Source organism: Schistocerca nitens, chromosome 8, assembly GCF_023898315.1.
Source record: "Schistocerca nitens isolate TAMUIC-IGC-003100 chromosome 8, iqSchNite1.1, whole genome shotgun sequence".
Classification (NCBI taxonomy): Eukaryota; Metazoa; Arthropoda; class Insecta; order Orthoptera; family Acrididae; genus Schistocerca; species Schistocerca nitens.
Genome location: NC_064621.1, coordinates 104,136,017 through 104,154,429, shown reverse-complemented (window position 1 = coordinate 104,154,429; position 18,413 = coordinate 104,136,017). Strand labels below are relative to the sequence as shown.

General features: G+C 42.9%; 1 protein-coding gene across 1 annotated transcript in view; it reads right to left on the bottom strand.

The window, feature by feature from the left end:
• Positions 1–18,413, bottom strand: part of LOC126199426 (gonadotropin-releasing hormone receptor-like) — a 651,151-nt gene that overhangs the window by 294,132 nt on the left and 338,606 nt on the right. The gene's annotated exons all lie outside the window — the stretch shown is intronic.

Sequence of the window (18,413 nt, the reverse complement as noted above, 5' to 3'; positions counted from 1 at the left end):
GGGAATTAACGATAAAGGAAAAAAAAAAAAAAGCTCAGCCAGTCAGTCTTATCTTGCATACGCCTGTGGACACATCGCCTCGCGTTAGACAGCTTACTTACATTCTTGTTCTGTGTACGAGTGGACGTGTTTGTTAGGTTTCCTTGTGACTCCGTTGTTCGATCTTGTTGTTGTTCGTTCTGTTCTTCGTTGGTCGTGTCCGTCCTCTCCCGTTGTGTTGTTGTTCGTGGGCCTCTCCGCGGGTCCCGCCGCAATTTCCGTCATTTCAACCCTGTGAGCGTCCCAGTCGCATTTACAACACATCTCTAGCAAGAAGCCATATGCTTGAACATTTCTGGTATCTCAACTGTAGATTTTTCAGCGCTCATTTAACTTTAGGACTCTGTATCTCAGAATGAACAAAAATGGACTTGTAGCACTATTGAAATAAGTCCTTCATGTGATGTCTCAGTTCATTCATTGTTGTTGGTAACAGAGGCACGTAAACAGAGTCTTTTATAAACCGCCACAAGAAATAATCACAGACGGTCAGGTCCAGTGACCTTGGAGGTCAGTAATGTAAGGCTGAATCATTTGGTCCAGTGCAACCGATCCATCAGAATTCTTTTGATTTAAAAATTCCCGCACTTCCAGATGACCATCCTCTTGGTAAATGAAGTCGTTCGTCAGTGGGAAAAGAAAGTTCTCAAGCATATGTGCTGCCTGTAATACTGTTCTCGGCAAATAAAAATGGACCATATATCTTTTCCCACAAAACACTTTAAATTTCGGAGAGCCCCTATCATGTTGTACAACTTCAAATGGCTCTGAGCACTATGGGACTTAACATCTATGGTCATCAGTCCCCTAGAACTTAGAACTACTTAAACCTAACTAAGCTAAGACCATCACACAACACCCAGTCATCACGAGGTAGAGAAAATCCCTGACCCCGCCGGGAATCGAACCCGGGAACCCGGGCGTGGGAAGCGAGAACGCTACCACACGACCACGAGCTGCGGACTGTACAACTTCATGTGGTTGGTCCGTATCCCATGTTTTCACATTATGACGGTTCACCATTCCATGTAGATGGAATATTGCCTCATCACTAACCACTAAGCGTGGAAGAAAACTGTCATCCTCCATCTTGCCAAGAACGAAATTACAGAAATCTACACGTTGTTGTTCGTCACCTTCACGAAGAACTTGCTGTGGATGAATTTTGTATGGTTTCATATGTAAACGTCGACGCAACACACACCAGACGGACATCGGGGGGCATGATGAGCTGTCGAGCTGCACGGCTAACGGATTTCTTCGGTCTCCTTATGAAACTATGGCGGATGCATTCGACGTCTGTGTCAAACTCTCGGGGATGGCCCAGCGAATTGCACTTACACAACCTGTTTCTCGGAATTGTTCATGCCATCGTCATATGCTCTGTGCTATAGAAGGACCAACACCATATCTAGTAGGAAAGTCACGCTGAACAGTTATTACTAGACACCGGATCATATGCATTTGCAATTTGCATGTTGCATGTGCATTTGCACATTTGGCTCCTTTTCAGCAGTTATTGTATGTTTTAACTAAAAACTAGTGACGATGCATATTTTCGCTCTATGTTTACAGTCCGCTGCTATATCTTTATTACCACGACGTCTTTAGATTACGTCCCCTCAGCCCCCTCCCCCCGCCCCCCTCCCCGCCCCACACACCCGGCTAACAACTGGCTTCAGGTATAGTTTTAAGAGTTCCTCCTGTTGTATAAATTTCTTTACCAGCATAAGCAGCCGTGTGCGGTTATTTTTAGGTTTCATCTCCTATTTAGCTCGTCTCTTGTTCTATGCATTTCATTTTTTGATATACGTTGATCCACGGTTGGGAATATATGGGCTATTTAGCCCCGACTCATATATAAACTTTCTCGTATTCGCATACGCATGCGCATTCAAGTAACTTCCCTTGTCTTGCGCATGTGCATAGATAGCGGGTCAGGCTTGTAAATGAGCGACCGTTTGTAGCTGCAGTTTATGGCGGGTCATGGCCCATCGAACATAGGTCGGTGTGAGGTGGAACGTGCACCATTAAGTTAAGCAGTGGATTTGACTTTTTACATATGTACTGTTGTGTTTTCCTTTTCTTTTTCGTTTATAAATGTATAGCTATGGTGTTCTTTTAATCATTGACAAAGGTCTTCTTAGGCACTCGTAGGTTTTATTGTTGTTCTGAAGAAGGTGTAGTTATATACGCCGAAACCTGGGTTAACACTTAACACTAGGTGTTTTTTTCCCAATCGAGGTTTTTTTTAGTTGTTTAATATATAAACTTGAAAAGTTAAATCATTCTACGATTGGCAGTATGATAAAAACAGGAAAAGCTCTCGAAGTATTTTATCCCAATTTTATGCATGCGATGAGCTGAGCTCATGAAGTACATCTCCTTGCTGAAGAAGTAAATCCACGTTTGTGAACGTGAATAAACTGATTTCATTCACAAAGAAAACGTTTCTAAAGGCTCCTGCTCACATCAAGACCTACAAAGAAAAACTATCAAATGTGCCTTTACTTCCCGAACCAGTGGTAGGTCGTTGGGGTACGTAGGTCGAAGCTGTGTTGTTTTACAGTGAACATTTCGAGGCTATTAGAGGGGTAGTAAAAGACCTCGATAGCGCAGAGACTTTGGCAGTTTGCCTGTGCAAGGAAGCCTTCAATGATTCCGGTATTAAAAAAGACATTGCTGTGATTAGCACTAATTTCCCCTTATACCTACAAGTATAGGAAAGCTTTAAACTCAAGGTTGAATGAATCTATTTAGTTAATGAAAAAATTACTGTAGTGAACTCTGCACTGCTGGAGGTATTCCCAAGAAAACATAAAGAAAAGATTGAAAACATTTTAAACAATAACCCAGGCTTTGAACCCTTGTATCAAATTGATAGTCTTAATAATGGGATGAGTGAACTTTTACCATAAACAATAAGTGCCAACATAGCACCCAAATTGAAATACTGCACAGTTACTTGAGTTGATGCAGAACGGTCCTTTTCCTCTTCCAAAAATGTTTTGAGTGATCGAAGACACTACCTTAATACCGAACATTTAGAAAAGTATTTCGCGGTTAATGTTTACAATAGCAGAAAAAATGTAAAATAAATTATAATTGATGATTTAGTCCAATAGTATTAATCAAAAGTTAATGCCATCCAAAAAAATTCATGATTGTATGTTGTTTTTTTGAACAAAATATTATGGAATTTTTCAGCATGCCCCTCTGCGTGCGATATATCTCGAAGTTGGTCCTGTAGATATCGATTATTTCGCTGCGACTCACTCGCATCGCACCCGCTTGTTACCGACAACAATAGCAACGAAGGAACAATTGTTGACACACGGTGTGCGTCCCCATTTTGCGAATTTTTAGAAAATAATCCCAGAAAGGCCTCTTTCCTAACCTTTACCAGAAATTATTCAGAAAATAATATCAGCGTTCTAAATGTACCGATTTTTCGCGCGGTCGGCGCTCTTCCTTGTAACTGATATGCACCGATTCGACTTTGAGATTAATGCATGCATTAACAACCACGTTTTTTTATTATTTGATCTTGCATATATCGACATTTTTCATGCATTTTAAAGCATTTTTCATACATATTTGCATGCGTGTTTTAATGTTTCTATGATGCATGTAATCCGGCCTCTAGTTATTACTGACCCGCACTGCGCGGAACGTAGAACACGAAACACTTTCTGATCCTGACACCATTTTTTTAGAACTGAAATGCGGGTACAATGCTGCTACGTAGCGGGAACCTTGTAAAACTATAGGGTTTGCTCTTTCCAACAATACGGTGTTCACACACATATCTCATATAACAAATATCATAGATCGGATGATTCTTTTTAATACAAAAATGGTTCAAATGGCTCTGAGCACTATGGGACTTAACTTCTGAGGTCATCAGTCCCCTAGAACTTAGAACTTCTTAAACCTAACTAACCTAAGGACATCACACGCATCCATGCCCGAGGCAGCATTCGAACCTGCGATCGTAGCGGTCGCGCGGTTCCAGACTGTAATGCCTAGAACCGCTCGGCCACTGCGGCCGGCTTTTTGATACACCCTGTATTATTTGACTGTATGGGCTTACATGGTACATTCCATCCGTTCACAGGCATAGCGTGTACCTCCCGCTACTTGCGTAGCGCACATTCACAAACTTGCTCCTTTGTTAGTGACTCGTAGTGCGGTGTGGTCTACATTGTGTGTATACTAGCTAATTAAAAGTATCCCCAGACCTACTAGTGGATCTTAACAACGGGTGTGTCTATGGTCTAAATACACATGGTATTTCAAAAGAAAATAAAGAAAATTGTGACTAGCAGTAACATAAAATATTATATGTTGTAAGTAGTACTGCACGCGGAATTCGCGAATATCTGATATAAAAGTCAGCCTGAGAGTGTTTCTGATTGTTTCTGACATCCGCATGTACAATTCGAGTGTCGGTATCTCATGTCTGCGTTATAAATGGTATTATGGATGACATAAGTGTTTCATTGTAGAGGAAAAGTAGTGTAATATTCTTAGTGATTTGTCTTGGGAACAAATCACGGTGCGACAGTAACACTCCATTATATTTAATGCTGATGAACTACAGATTCAAGTAATGAAATTAATTCCTGATAGTCAACTTAACTGTAATAGGTATAGATGCAACACATACAGCGACATAGGAAAATCTGTGCCGGATCGGAACTCTAATCCAGATTTCTGGCATACTGCGGTCACCATACCACTTAGGACCCGAGCCCGCTCCTCGGACCGAAGCAGATTTCAATGGCTTTCAATATTTTAATCTGTAGTTCGTCATCAAATATAAGTATTTTTAAGACGAGAACAGGCCTGTGGTGAAAATGACAACCTATTGCCTGTGACTTCTAAAATTTGCACTGGAATCACGAGATTTAGCGAGTGTTGGTAAATTTATTAAATGCCTATGAGACGAAACAAATACACTACGTGATCAAAAGTATCCGGACACCCCCAAATCTTACGTGTTTCGTATTAGGTGCATTGTGCTGCCACCAACCGCCAGGTACTCCATATCAGCGACCTCAGTAGTCATTAGACATAGTGAGAGAGCATAATGGGGAGCTCCGCGGAATTCACTGACTTCGGACGTGGTCAGGTGATTGGATGTCACTTGAGTCATACGTCTGTACGAGAGGTTTCCACACTCCTAAACATCCGATGTGATAGTGAAGTGGAAACATCAAGAGACACATACAGCTCAAAATAATACAGGCCGACTTCGTCTATTGACTGACAGAGACCGCCGACAGTTGAAGAGGGCCGTGTAATAGGCGGACATCTATCCAGGCCATCATGCAGGAGTCCGCCCCCGGTAGCGGAATGGTCAAAGCGACAGAATATCACTTCTACGGGCCCGGGTTCGATTCCTGATTTTCTCCGCTCAGGGAATGGGTATTGTGTTGTCCTAATCATCATTATTTTATCCCCAACGACGCGCGAGTCGCTGAAGTGGCGTCAAATCGAAAGACTTGCACCAGGCGAACAGTCTACCCGACAGGAAGCCCCAGTCACACGACATTTCATTTCATCACACTGGAATTCGAAACTGCATCAAGATCCACTGCAAATATTGTAGCAGCTAGGCCGGAAGTGACAAAACTTGGATTTCATGGTCGAGCGGCTGCTCATAAGCCACACATGACGCCGGTGAATGCCAAACGACACCTCGCTTGGTGTAAGGAGCGTAAACATTGGACGATTGAACAGTAGAAAAACGTTGTGTGGAGTGACGAAACACGGTAGACAACTTGGCGATGCGATGGCAGGGTGTGGGTATGGCGAATGAACGTCATCTGCCAGCGTGTGTAGTGCCAACAGTAAAATTCGGAGTCGGTGGTGTTATGGTGTGGTCGTGTTTTTCATGGAATAGGCAGGAACCCCTTGTTGTTCTGCGTGGCACTATCACAGCACAGGCCTACATTGATGTTTTAAGCATCTTCTTGCTTCCCACTGTTGAAGAGCAATTCGGGGATGGCGATTGCTCTTTCAACACGATTGAGTTTATATGGATATTGTGTCTGTTCTTTCGGACTCCGAAAGAACAGACACCATACTAATATAAGCATATAGTTCTGGCGATAGCGGCCATGATCTTCTTCTTCTGTGCGGATGTACACAACCTACCCGAACTTGGGGTTTGGTAAGAATGTCTTCCACGAGTGTGTTGGGTAGGGGCACTACGTATGTAGAATGTGGACATGTAAGGTGAGAATGTGGGCCTCACGGGGGCGTGGACGAGATAAGTCCCTGCAGTTGCACTATCCTCTCTGCCCTCGGTGGCTCAGATGGATGCTGGCACGGTAGCTCTGCGTGTTCGGCCAGAGAGTTGATTGGCCTCTGTAATAAAAAAAAACTGAGTGGAAGGATCAACAAACGAACTTTAATGGATGTCATGTGACGTCCGCAACGACCAAACCCCACGATAAAAAAAAAGAAAAAAGAAGAGAAAGATGGATAGAGCGTCTGCCATGTAATCCCGGGTTCGGGTCGCGGTCGGGGCACACATTTTCACCTTTCCCCATTGATATATATCAACACCCGTCAGCAGCCGAAGGTACTGATTTCATTCTAACTTCAGACATTAGTCGAGTCCATATCACGTCGTGTTGCGCCACTTCTGCGTGCTCGTGGGAGCCCTACACAATATTAGGCAAGTGTACTAACTTCTTTGGCTCTCCACTGTATAAGCAGACCAGGCAAAATGCAAGATACTTCAGCCAAATTTTTTTTTTATTTCACACCGTTTTTACACAGGGCTATGCCCATCATCCATAAGTCTTTCCTGAAGGTATTTGTCTGAGTGTAGGCTTGTGTGGAAGTGAAATTTCAGTTTAAACAGTTGAGTCAAGAAGGGAATAGAAGCTTTTGAAACGTGCTTCTATGGACGAATGATGAAGATTAGATGGGTAGATCCTGTAAGTAACGTGGAAGTACAGAATATATGTAGGAGGGGAGCGGGGGGGGGGGGGGGAGGGGGGAACAATTTGTGGGGTAGGTCGACTAAAAGGAAGGATTGGTGATAGAAGACATTCCGAGATATCAAGGGATTGTCAACTTCGAATTGGAGTAAAGTGTGGATGGGCTAAAAATTGTAGAGCGATACCAAGAAGTGAATACAGCAAGCAGGCTCAAATTGATGGAGACTGCAGTAGCTATGCAAAGATGAAGAGGCTTTCTAAGGACAGAGTAGCACAGACAGCTGCATCAAGCCAGTGTTTGCACTGAAGAGCACAACGACAACAATATATGCCAATTGTAATGGCATAGTGGCGAACTTGTCTTAGAGAGCCACGTTTTGATTTTGACAACTGTACCAGATCACTAATTATACTAATTAAGACAATTTTATCCTGGAATAACATCTGGAAGACAAATAGGGTTATAAATTATAGCGGTAAAGAAAATGGTCACATAAATATAGAGGCTGCTATTTTGGAAATAAGTCATAGTGATAAGGATAATTAATACAGTGATAAGTTGGATCCTAAATAAACATCAACAACTGTCTTCCAAGCAATATACTAACTCCATAGGCTCGTATATTAGATCCTGAATAAAGATTGAATCACAGTCCTATTGGTCTACAGAAAGAGAGAGAGGAGCTGGCAAGATGATTTGGATGGGAGGGGTGCGACCCTGAAAGCGACTGACAGTGGGGGGGGCATGAATCATTGTACAGCCATAGACCCAGTACTACAATTTCTTACGCTCTTTTATGTGTCTACATGGGGCAAATTTATGCACAATGTGATCATGAGAATCTTTTACCATGATAATTTCTTTGTCCCAGTCTTTCATGATCGTTTCGTCTACTCATTTTAATGTGATACCAAATAGTCGTTGTCAAATACAGACCACTTCACTGAACTGACGTATTTCAGTGGTGGAAGTTACATGGCCACCTGGTACTTTTGTACCAACTACATTGCTCCGAAGCGACAAGTGTGCTATTTTATGGGGCCGACTAATGTATGATCTAGTGAGGTTTTGTTGCCTCCGATACATATCACGATAAATGAGAAAATTGAGAAAATAAGAAAAAGAAGGAATGCCTTACCGATGGACGTTCATTCAACGCATCACCCGCAAGCGGAACAGGGCAACGGCATAAGATACTGGTACAGGAAGCGCCGTCATTTACACACCATGACGTGGCTTGCGGTATATATGTATAGCTGTAGACATACGAGCAGATGTCCACTGTGGATGGGCATGGGATACTACATCATACTCCGCAAGCTAGCCAACGGCGTCTGGCAGAGAACACTTCCGATACTACTAACTGACTCTCTTTGCCTGTTCCTCTTGCCAATGCCACGAGGGAAAAACGATTGTCGGTAAGCCTCTTTGTTAGCTCAAATTTCTCCAATTTTCTTGTCGTGGTCATTTCTCGAGATATATGTGGGAGGAAATGATATGTTGTCTCGCTCTTCCCGGAAAGTGCTCTCTCGAAATTTCAATAGCAAACCTCTCAACGACGCACAACGCCTCTCTTGTAACGTCTGCATTTGAGTTTGTTGACCATTTCTTTAACGCTCTCGCACCGAGTGAACGATCTTCGTGGGATCTTATTGAGCTCTTCTACCAGTCTTACCTAGTGAGGATCTCAGATTGATGATCAATACGCAGGAATCGCTCGAAGAAACGAATTTTAAGCCGTTTCCTTAATGTGTGAGTTATATTTCCTTAAGATTCCTCCTAAGAACCTGCTCTTTCTACTATTTCTTTGGGTTCATTCCACTTAAGATCGCTCTGTTTAGTCACGTTCAGGGTCAAGTGCCAGAGCCTGAAGCATTCATTAATCCTCTGCATGTCGGTCTGCAAATCGATACTGTCTTCTGCCCTTGCTATTTTCTTATAACAGCTGCATCTTCTGCGAACAGTCTTACAGAGCTTCCAACGCTTTCTACTAGGTAATTCATATACATTGTAAATAGTAACGGTCCTGTCACACTTCCTTGGTGTACTTCCGCAATCACCTTCACATCCTTCGATTTTCTTCCGTTAAGGGCAACGTGTTGAGTTGTATCTGCAAGGATGTCTTGTATCCAGTGGGGAACCTAGTCACATACTCGATAAGCTCATATTTTGTTTCACTAAGCGCTTGGGCTTGACGGTGTCAAATGCCTACCTGAAGTCAAAGAACACGGAATGAACCTGAGTGCCGTTGTCTACAGGGCTATGGATCCCATGGAGGAATGGAAAATTGAAAATTCGTTGTACGTTCCTATGGGACTAAACTGCTGAGGTCGTCGATCCCTGAGCTTACCCACTACGTAATCTAACTTAAACTAATTTACGCTAAGGGCAACACAAACAATCACACACACACACATATATATATATATATATATATATATATATATATATATATATATATATATATATATATATATGCCCAAGAGAGGACTAGAACCTCCGACGGGGGCCCGCATCTCGTGGTCGTGCGGTAGCGTTCTCGCTTCCCACGCCCGGGTTCCCGGGTTCGATTCCCGGCGGGGTCAGGGATTTTCTCTGCCTCGTGATGGCTGGGTGTTGTGTGCTGTCCTTAGGTTAGTTAGGTTTAAGTAGTTCTAAGTTCTAGGGGACTTATGACCACAGCAGTTGAGTCCCATAGTGCTCAGAGCCATTTGAGCCTCCGACGGGGGGAGCCGCGCGGACCGTGACAGGCCCCCTTAGACCACGCGGCTACACCCCGCGCCGGAGAAATGGAACGAGCTGAGTTTCACAAGATCTGATTTATACACAGGAGATTTTCTCTCTCCGAAAAGGTTATACTTGTTGAGCGCAAAATATGTTCCATAATTCTACAACAGACTCTACAACGATATAGGCCTATGATTTCATACATCTGTCCTACGGACCTTCTAGAACCGAATAAAACCGCGCTTTTTTCTAGTTACTAGATTCCCTTCGTTGCTTCTGCGATGTATAATAAACTGCTGTAAGAAGGAAAGCAAGTACTTTCATTGAATCTTTGTAAAATCTTGTAAGTATCTCTTCTGACCCTGATGCCTTTCCACTACTGAGTGATTGTAGTTGTTTTTCTATTCCGCGATCAGTTATCTCACTACCTGCCATATCGACATTCGTATGCCTATCGAAAAGAGGGACCGTGTTAAGGTCTTCCGCAATGAAACAGTTTCGGAAGAATGAATTCAGTATTTCGTTCTTCTCTCTGTTATCTTCCATTTCGGTGGCATTATAGTCACTGAGTGAATGATGATTTTGATCCACTTACTGATTTTTCGTAAGGCTAAAATTTCTTAAAGTTTTTAGATTAAATTAGATTAGAATTACTTTCATTCCAATTGATCCATTGTGAGGAGGTCCTCCAGGATGTGGAACATGTCAGAAAAACAATAATACATGACAAATATTTACAACTGAAACAAATAAGCTAACGTACCTTTCACAGGTCCCAAGTGGAATGATCGTCATTTTTTTAATTAACACTATATGAAAGAATCATTTTACAAACACTAATGCACTGAATTTAAAATAAAAATGCTTTTTTTGTTTATGTGGTAGTAAACATGTAATAGAACTTCTACAATACTTATTTACATTGAACACATTACTGCACTGAATGGTGCAGAAGTTAGATTGTACTTACACACACACACACTTATTTACAATGAACACCGTACTGCACTAAAATTGTGCAGAAATTACATATCAGTTGGTCCTACTGAGAAATTTATCACTGGAGTAAAAGGTGTTGGCCACCGATAAATCCTTTAGGCTTCTCTTAAACTGAATTTCATTGGTTGTTAAGCTTTTTATGGCTGCTGGCATGTTATTGAAAATGTGTGTTCCTGAATAATGCACACATTTTTTGTACAAGACTAAGTCACTTTAAATCCTTGTGAAAATTGTTCTTATTTCTAGTATTGATTCCATGAATTGAGCTGCCGGCCGAAGTGGCCGTGCGGTTAAAGGCGCTGCAGTCTGGAACCGCAAGACCGCTACGGTCGCAGGTTCGAATCCTGCCTCGGGTGTGGATGTTTGTGATGTCCTTAGGTTAGTTAGGTTTAACTAGTTCTAAGTTCTAGGGGACTAATGACCTCAGCAGTTGAGTCCCATAGTGCTCAGAGCCATGAATTGAGCTGTTGGTCTGAAAAAGTGATATATTTTTAATGACAAATTTCATTAAGGAATAAATATATTGGGAAGCAGTAGATAGTATCCCTAGTTCCATAAACAGGCTTCTACAGGATGTTCTTGAGTTCACACCACATATAACTCTTACTGCAAGTTTTTGTGCCCGGAAAACTTTAGTTTAGCTTGATAAATTACCCGAAATTGGTTGACTAAATTTTACTTACAAAGTCATTGAACGCATCTCTCATTGCTCTTTTTACTCTCATTTTCCATTCGTTCGGCTTTTGTTTGTCAGCTAGTTGATTTCTCATGACACTGTAATAAAACTCCGTTTGTTTACATAGCAGTATTTAATACGGCTATTAAACGGTGGTGGGCTTTTTCTGTCCTGTAAGACGTGCACGGAACGTAGTAATCTAAGGGATACTGAATGATACTTTTGATTTTTTTTTTCCGTTTGTGCACCACATCTCCGTCCTCACCATCAAATATTTTGTGCTGACTATTCATATACTCTGCAGATTCTATCCTGCCACTCTTACTGAGCAAAAATATTTTCGTACCTCTCTTAATATTCCCTGTGAAACCCGTGGTCATAGTTGCTATCATAACCTTATAGTCACGGATACCTTCCTCTTCGCCAAGACATTCAGAAGTATGTCATACGACTCCCTGTCTCTGGCACCAGTTGCGATAGCATGACTCTCCCAATCTACGTACAACTGGCTAGTTGCAGTGCAGGCACTAATATTTATTTATTTATTTATTTCATGTTCTGTAGATCCAGTTAGTGAGTCAAACACAAGGATATGTGTGGTGTGCGTACTGTAAGACCTTCGGTACACACACCATCAGATTATTTGACTTGTCGCCCTAACGAAGTAGTCGAGTGTCAGCAATATGTCTCCTGGTCTTATTGTGGCGTGTTTATCTTCTGCCGTTAGGTCAGATGATAGAAATGCCACTTGCACGCTTAGAGTAGCAGATTGACAGAAACCAACTTTAAACAGAACTTGATTAATTTTCACACACATTTATTGAAATGGCTCTGAGCACAATGGGACTTAACTGCTATGATCATCAGTCCCCTAGAACTTAGAACTACTTAAACCTAAGTAACCTAAGGACAGCACACACATCCATGCCTGAGGCAGGATTCGAACCTGTGACCGTAGCGGTCGCGCGGTTCCAGACTGTAGCGCTTAGAACCGCTCGACCACTTCGGCCTTTTATTGAAATAATAACAAGCATAAAAATAACTTAGCTTGGTTCTGGATGCTATTTAAAATTGACAATCTGAAGTTCCTTTGGGTCTTGGTACGTTAATCTTATTCTCACATTTCTGATACTTGACAAACTGTCTATACATTTCTCTTCATGGCTATGTACAGGAATATGATAATCTTATTAGGCGCAGACTGAAATTTTACTACAGACTAATGCAGAATAATGCAGACTGACTAATCGGAGGTCTGTACACTCGTTATAATACCTAGCGCGTTCAGGTATCACTGCGCGAGTGTGATCCGGGAGGAGAAAAGGTTCTACATTAGCAGCAATCTCATTGGCTGCGTTACATATTAATACGCGGATCGGTGGAAGCAGAATTTGGTCCGTCTCTAAGACAGCGCCATCTCGTAGTGCGGAGACGACGAGCGCGGCGCCTACGCCGCTGTGCTTAGCGGGGCGCGCTCTAGTGGGAAAGTTGTGTAAGCGCTGACTACGCGGAACTATGTACACAACAATATGGAATGTGTCAAATTGTACAGGTTTCAATTTAAACTTACAATAAATACAACAGCAATTCAATCCCAAATTGTACATAGTTTAAGTAAGACGTACTATAAATACAGTAATAGATACAATGTCAGCTAGATAACATAACAACCATTGAACAGAAAAAGGACTTTCAAATAAAGGTTAATGATAAGAGTGTGGTGTCACCGCTAGACACCACACTTGCTAGGAGGTAACTTAAATCGGCCGCGGTCCTGTAGTACATGTCGGACCCGCGTGTCGCCACTGTGTATTCGCAAACGTAGCGCCACCACAGGGCAGGTCACAAGACACGGACTTGACCTCGCCCCAGTTGTACGGACGACATAGCTTGCGACCACACGTATCACGTCTTCCTCTCATTTGCCGAGAGACAGATTAAATAGCCTTCAGCTAGTCCATCGCTACTACCTAGCAAGGCGCCATGTGTATCATTGCTAATTGCTTACTACTATGCAAGAGATGTATTTCAACAAGAACAAGACTACATTAAAGTTAAGTATATTAAAATCTCTCTTCTTTTCTTTATAGTTTTCATCCAGTCTCCTGTTTCAGAATTTACGCCCGTCTGCGTTAGTTTCGCGTGCACCTAGCCACTCATTGTGTCGAGACCTTAGGGAATCGACACAACAAAGAGCACAAAGTTAAATTAGATATTAGGCCTACAATATTAAATACAGGTACAGCCAATTTGTTGTTACAAAAAGTGTGCTAATGCTCAAATGCACAATAAAATCAATTGAACTACTTCTAGAAACAATACGTTTAGTGATGGTATACATTTTCTTTCAGATATTCATCCAAAGTATAAAAAGATTTCTCTGTCAGGTAATCTTTGAGAACTTGTTTAAATTTTGGCAGTTCTGTATGAACACATTTGATATGTAGTGGTAGAGCATTGAACAGCTTAATGCTGGAGTAGTCAACTCCTTTTTGTACCAGAGTGAGACGTTTCATTTCGAAATGTAGATTGTTTTTGTTTCTGGTGTTAGAGCGATGGAATTTACTGTTGTCTTGGTAGATAGAATAATTTTTGCACACAAAGGTCAGCAAGGAAAAAATATACTGTGAGGCAGTTGTTAGGATACCTATCTTCCGAAACAAGTGCCTGCAAGAGTGTCTTTGATGGACCCCACACATTATTCTGATTGCTTTTTTTTTTTTTTTTTGGATGCTGAAAACTTTTTTTGCATCCAAAAAAAGCTTTGCATTTGACTACCTTTCGCTTCCTGGAAATACACTGCCAGAAGTATGTGCAGCATCTAGACTCTGAGGAAGGGAATGGAAGCGTCCGGCAAAATTATATCCAGATAATTTTGGCGCGGACGCTGCAGTCTGGAGCGGCGGGTGCGTCATATTTCATCCCGGCAGGCAGCGATGAGCGAGCCGGAAGGCACGGCGGTGTCCGCCGGCAACGGACGGACCTGTCCGACCGGCAGAGGGGTCAGAAATCCGATATTTACGCACCGGCAACTGGACTGCCGTAAATAAGCGCAAACAGCGCTACAACTCTGCTACTGCAGCTAATAAAAAACTGCGAGTCCATACTCAACTACGCCAACTCACTCTCACGCATTAATTTACATGAGGCTTTCGTTGGATTATTGTCGTCGGTTTGTCATGCGCAACACGCATACACAAGCGTCCATTCCATAAGACATTACTGTCAAGTGTACGAGAGTGCATTAGCTGCTACAAATACTTGCTCACAAGGGAACCTCCCCATCGCACCCCCCTCAGATTTAGTTATAAGTTGGCACAGTGGATAGGCCTTGAAAAACTGAACACAGATCAATCGAGAAATCAGGAAGAAGTTGTGTGAAACTATGAAAAAAAAAAGTAAAATATACAAACTGAATAGTCCATGCGCAAGATAGGCAACATCAAGGATAGTGTGGTCCCGTGGTTAGCGTGAGCAGCTGCGGAACGAGAGGTCCTTGGTTCTAGTCTTCCCTCGAGTGAAAAGTTTACTTTCTTTATTTTCGCAAAGTTATGATCTGTCCGTTCGTTCATTGACGTCTCTGTTCACTGTAATAAGCTTAGTGTCTGTGTTTTGCGACCGCACCGCAAAACCGTGCGATTAGTAAACGTAAGGACGTGCCTCTCCAATGCCTCTCTACCAATCGCCCGGTTTTGCGGTGCGGTCGCAAAACACAGACACTAAACATATTACAGTGAACATAGACGTCAATGAACGAACGGACAGATCATAACTTTGCGAAAGTAAAGAAAGTAAACTTGTCACTCGAGGGAAGACTAGAACCACGGACCTCTCGTTCGACAGCTGCTCACGCTAACCATGGGACCACGGCTCTCCGGAGCTCACACTGTCCTTGATGTTGCCTATCTTGCACATGGACTGCTCAGTTTGTATATTTTGCTTATTTTTTTCATAGTTCCGACACAACCTCTTCCCCTTTTTCTCGATTCATCTGTGTTCAGTTTTTCAAGGCCTCTCCACTTATAACTAAATCTGAGGGGGGTGCGATGGGGAGGTTCCCTTGTCAGTACCGAGTTCAGAGTGTTACGAGGGTTTGCAAAGACAAACAACTTTATGTATCAAATGAAACCCAAAGAAAGAAATTCAAGTTCGTATAATCTCCAAAGCATTGTTCTCAACAGTTCTTGTAAGGGTTAGTCATAGAGTTTTAATCATCACCTAAAAAGTATGAAGTTACGTAATTATTATTTTTACACATTTGCATGTAATCATCTATATTCTTGTTATTCATCGAATTTACGGGCCACGGAATCCTATGGCGCCACTAGAGGGACCAAAACAAAATAAAGCAACGTACTACGGTGCTGTGGCAGGATAATTTCATTGAGTACGAAGATTTGAGACATTTACCTGCCAATACATACAAATAATACACGAAAGAGCCAAAGAAACTGGAGCACATGCCTAACATCGTGTAGGGCCCCCACGAGCACGCAGAAGTGCCGCAACGCTACGTGGCATGGACTCGACTAATGTCTAAAGTTGTTCTGGAGGAAATTGACACCGTAAATCGTTCTGCACTCTCCATCAATTCGTAAGAGTACGTGGAGGTGGAGATCGTCTCTGAACAGCACGTTGCAAGGCATCCCAGATATGCCCAATAACGTTCATGACTGGGGATGGTTGGTTGGTTGGTTGAAAAGGGGGAAAAGGGACCTAACTGCTTGGTCATCGGTCCCCATGAGTGGGTAGTTTAGTGGTCTCCGAAAGTGTTTAAACTCAAAAGAGTGTTTCTGCAGCCACTCTGTAGTAAATCTGGATGTGGGGGAGGGGGGGGGGGTCGCATTGTCCTGCTGGAATTGCCCAAGCCCGTCGGAGTGCACAGTAGACATGAATGGATGCAGGTGATCAGACAGGATGCTTACCTGTCAGACTCGTATCTAGAAGTACCAGCGCTTCCACATCACTCCAACTGCAGATGTTTCATACCATTACAGAGCCTCCACCAGCTTGAACAGTCCCCTGCCCACATGCAGGTTCCATGGATTCAGGAGGTTGTCTCCATAGTCCTACACGTCCATCCGCTCCAAACATTTTGTAACTAGACTCGTTCGAACAGGCAACACGTTTCCAGTCATCAACAGTGCAATGTCGGTGTTGACGGGCCCAGGCGAGGCGTAAAGGGTAGACGAACGGGCCTTCGGCTCACAAAGCCCATATCGATAATGTTTCGTTGAATGGTTCGCACGCTGACAATTCTTGATGGTCTATCACTGAAATCTGCAGCAGTTAGCGGAAGGGTTGCACTTCTGTCACACTGAACGATTCTCTTCAGTCGTCGTTGCTCCCGTTCTTGCAGGATCTTTTTTCCGGTGGCAGCGATGTTAGAGATTTGATGTTTTATCGGATTCCTGATATTCGCCGTACACTCGTGAAACGGTCGTACGGGAAAATCCCCACTTCATCGCTACCTCGGAGACACTGTGTCCCATCGTTCGAGCGCCGACTATAACACCACGTTCAAACACATTTAAATCATGTTAACCTGCCATTGTAGCAGCAGTAACCGATCTAACAACTGCGGCAGACACTTATTGCCTTATATAGGCGTTGCCGACCGCAGCCCCATATTCTGCCCGTTTACATATCTCTGTATTTGAATACGCATGCCTGTACCAGTTTCTTTGGCGCTTGAGTGTAATTAAATGTCTTTGTAGGTTTTAGGTGAGAATTAAAATTGTGTGACCACCCCTTAAAAGAACAGTCGAGTAGAATACTTTGGAGACTACACAGAATTTGGGAGAGAACTGCTACTGATTGATTTAGTTTGTCACTAGGTAACGTGTAGAGGGAGCGGACGGCGAGGTGGTGGAACGAGGGTGATACGCAGAATGCTAGATCGGTCTGCTGGAGCCAAGAGAGTTTCTGTTTTGCGTCACGTATTGCACGTCATGACTAAATCTCCGCAATGCTAAATGCCCGGCTGCAGTGTGTTCCAGCGACACAGGTAGGATAGAAATGGTTACGCCTGGTTTGGCGCCCAGTAACCTCTCCCAAGGGCTGCCCTATACAAGCGAGTTGGTTGCCTAGGAACACAATGGGAGCAACGATAATGTAGTCTGGTGTGCTCACTGTCCAACGAAATTTATTGGATCAGTTCTATCGTTTGTACGTGTGACGTGCGGTAAATGATGCAGACAATGAACTACTAAGCCTTGGACCTACTGTCAGTCATTTTCAGATACCTTTTCTATTAAATATGTTATGTTCCGTTACTCAGGGCTGCAGTCTACACTCAGATTTACATCTGCACTCTGCAAGCTACCACCTGCTGCAGCACGGGGTTACAAGACGTCCCACATTTATCTCCATTTCCTCTATTGTTTTCTGCTCATGGGTGGTGCAAAGAAAGGTACACAGGTTGTTGGTACCCCTTTGTATACGACCGGTTTTTGGTAATGCTAGCTTCGTAACTATTATGCGGGACGTAATACTGATAGAAGTAACGTTTCTTCATTCTCTGAGTTTTGAGAGTAATTCTCGTGCAATTGTTTTCTGCTGGAGTCTGTTAAACGTTCCTGCGACGCTTCGAGCAGAATAAACCCGTGACGAAGCTCCATGCCCGTATTCCAATTTTCACATTTCTGACGTTCATACAACTTTTGAAACGTCCCAGACAGATAAAAAATACTCATCATTTGCCGAATGGCACTTTCGAGACAATAAAATGTGGGTTTCAGTTCTGAATATTGTCAGTGAAGGCAGGACTTAGTTATTTTTCGTCATTTCGCTAGACCTTAAACCATTTTGAAAATATCTCCTCTCTGTTTATCTTCAGCCCTATAGAAAACGTACTTACATGGATATACTTATATGGATATAGTTCTGGCGATACCGGCCGTGACCTTCTTCTTCTGTGCTGATGCACACATACTACCCAAACTCTTACGGGACTTGAAGATGTCTCCCGCAGACGGGGACGAAACGTTGGGAATTGAGACAAAATTCATCAACC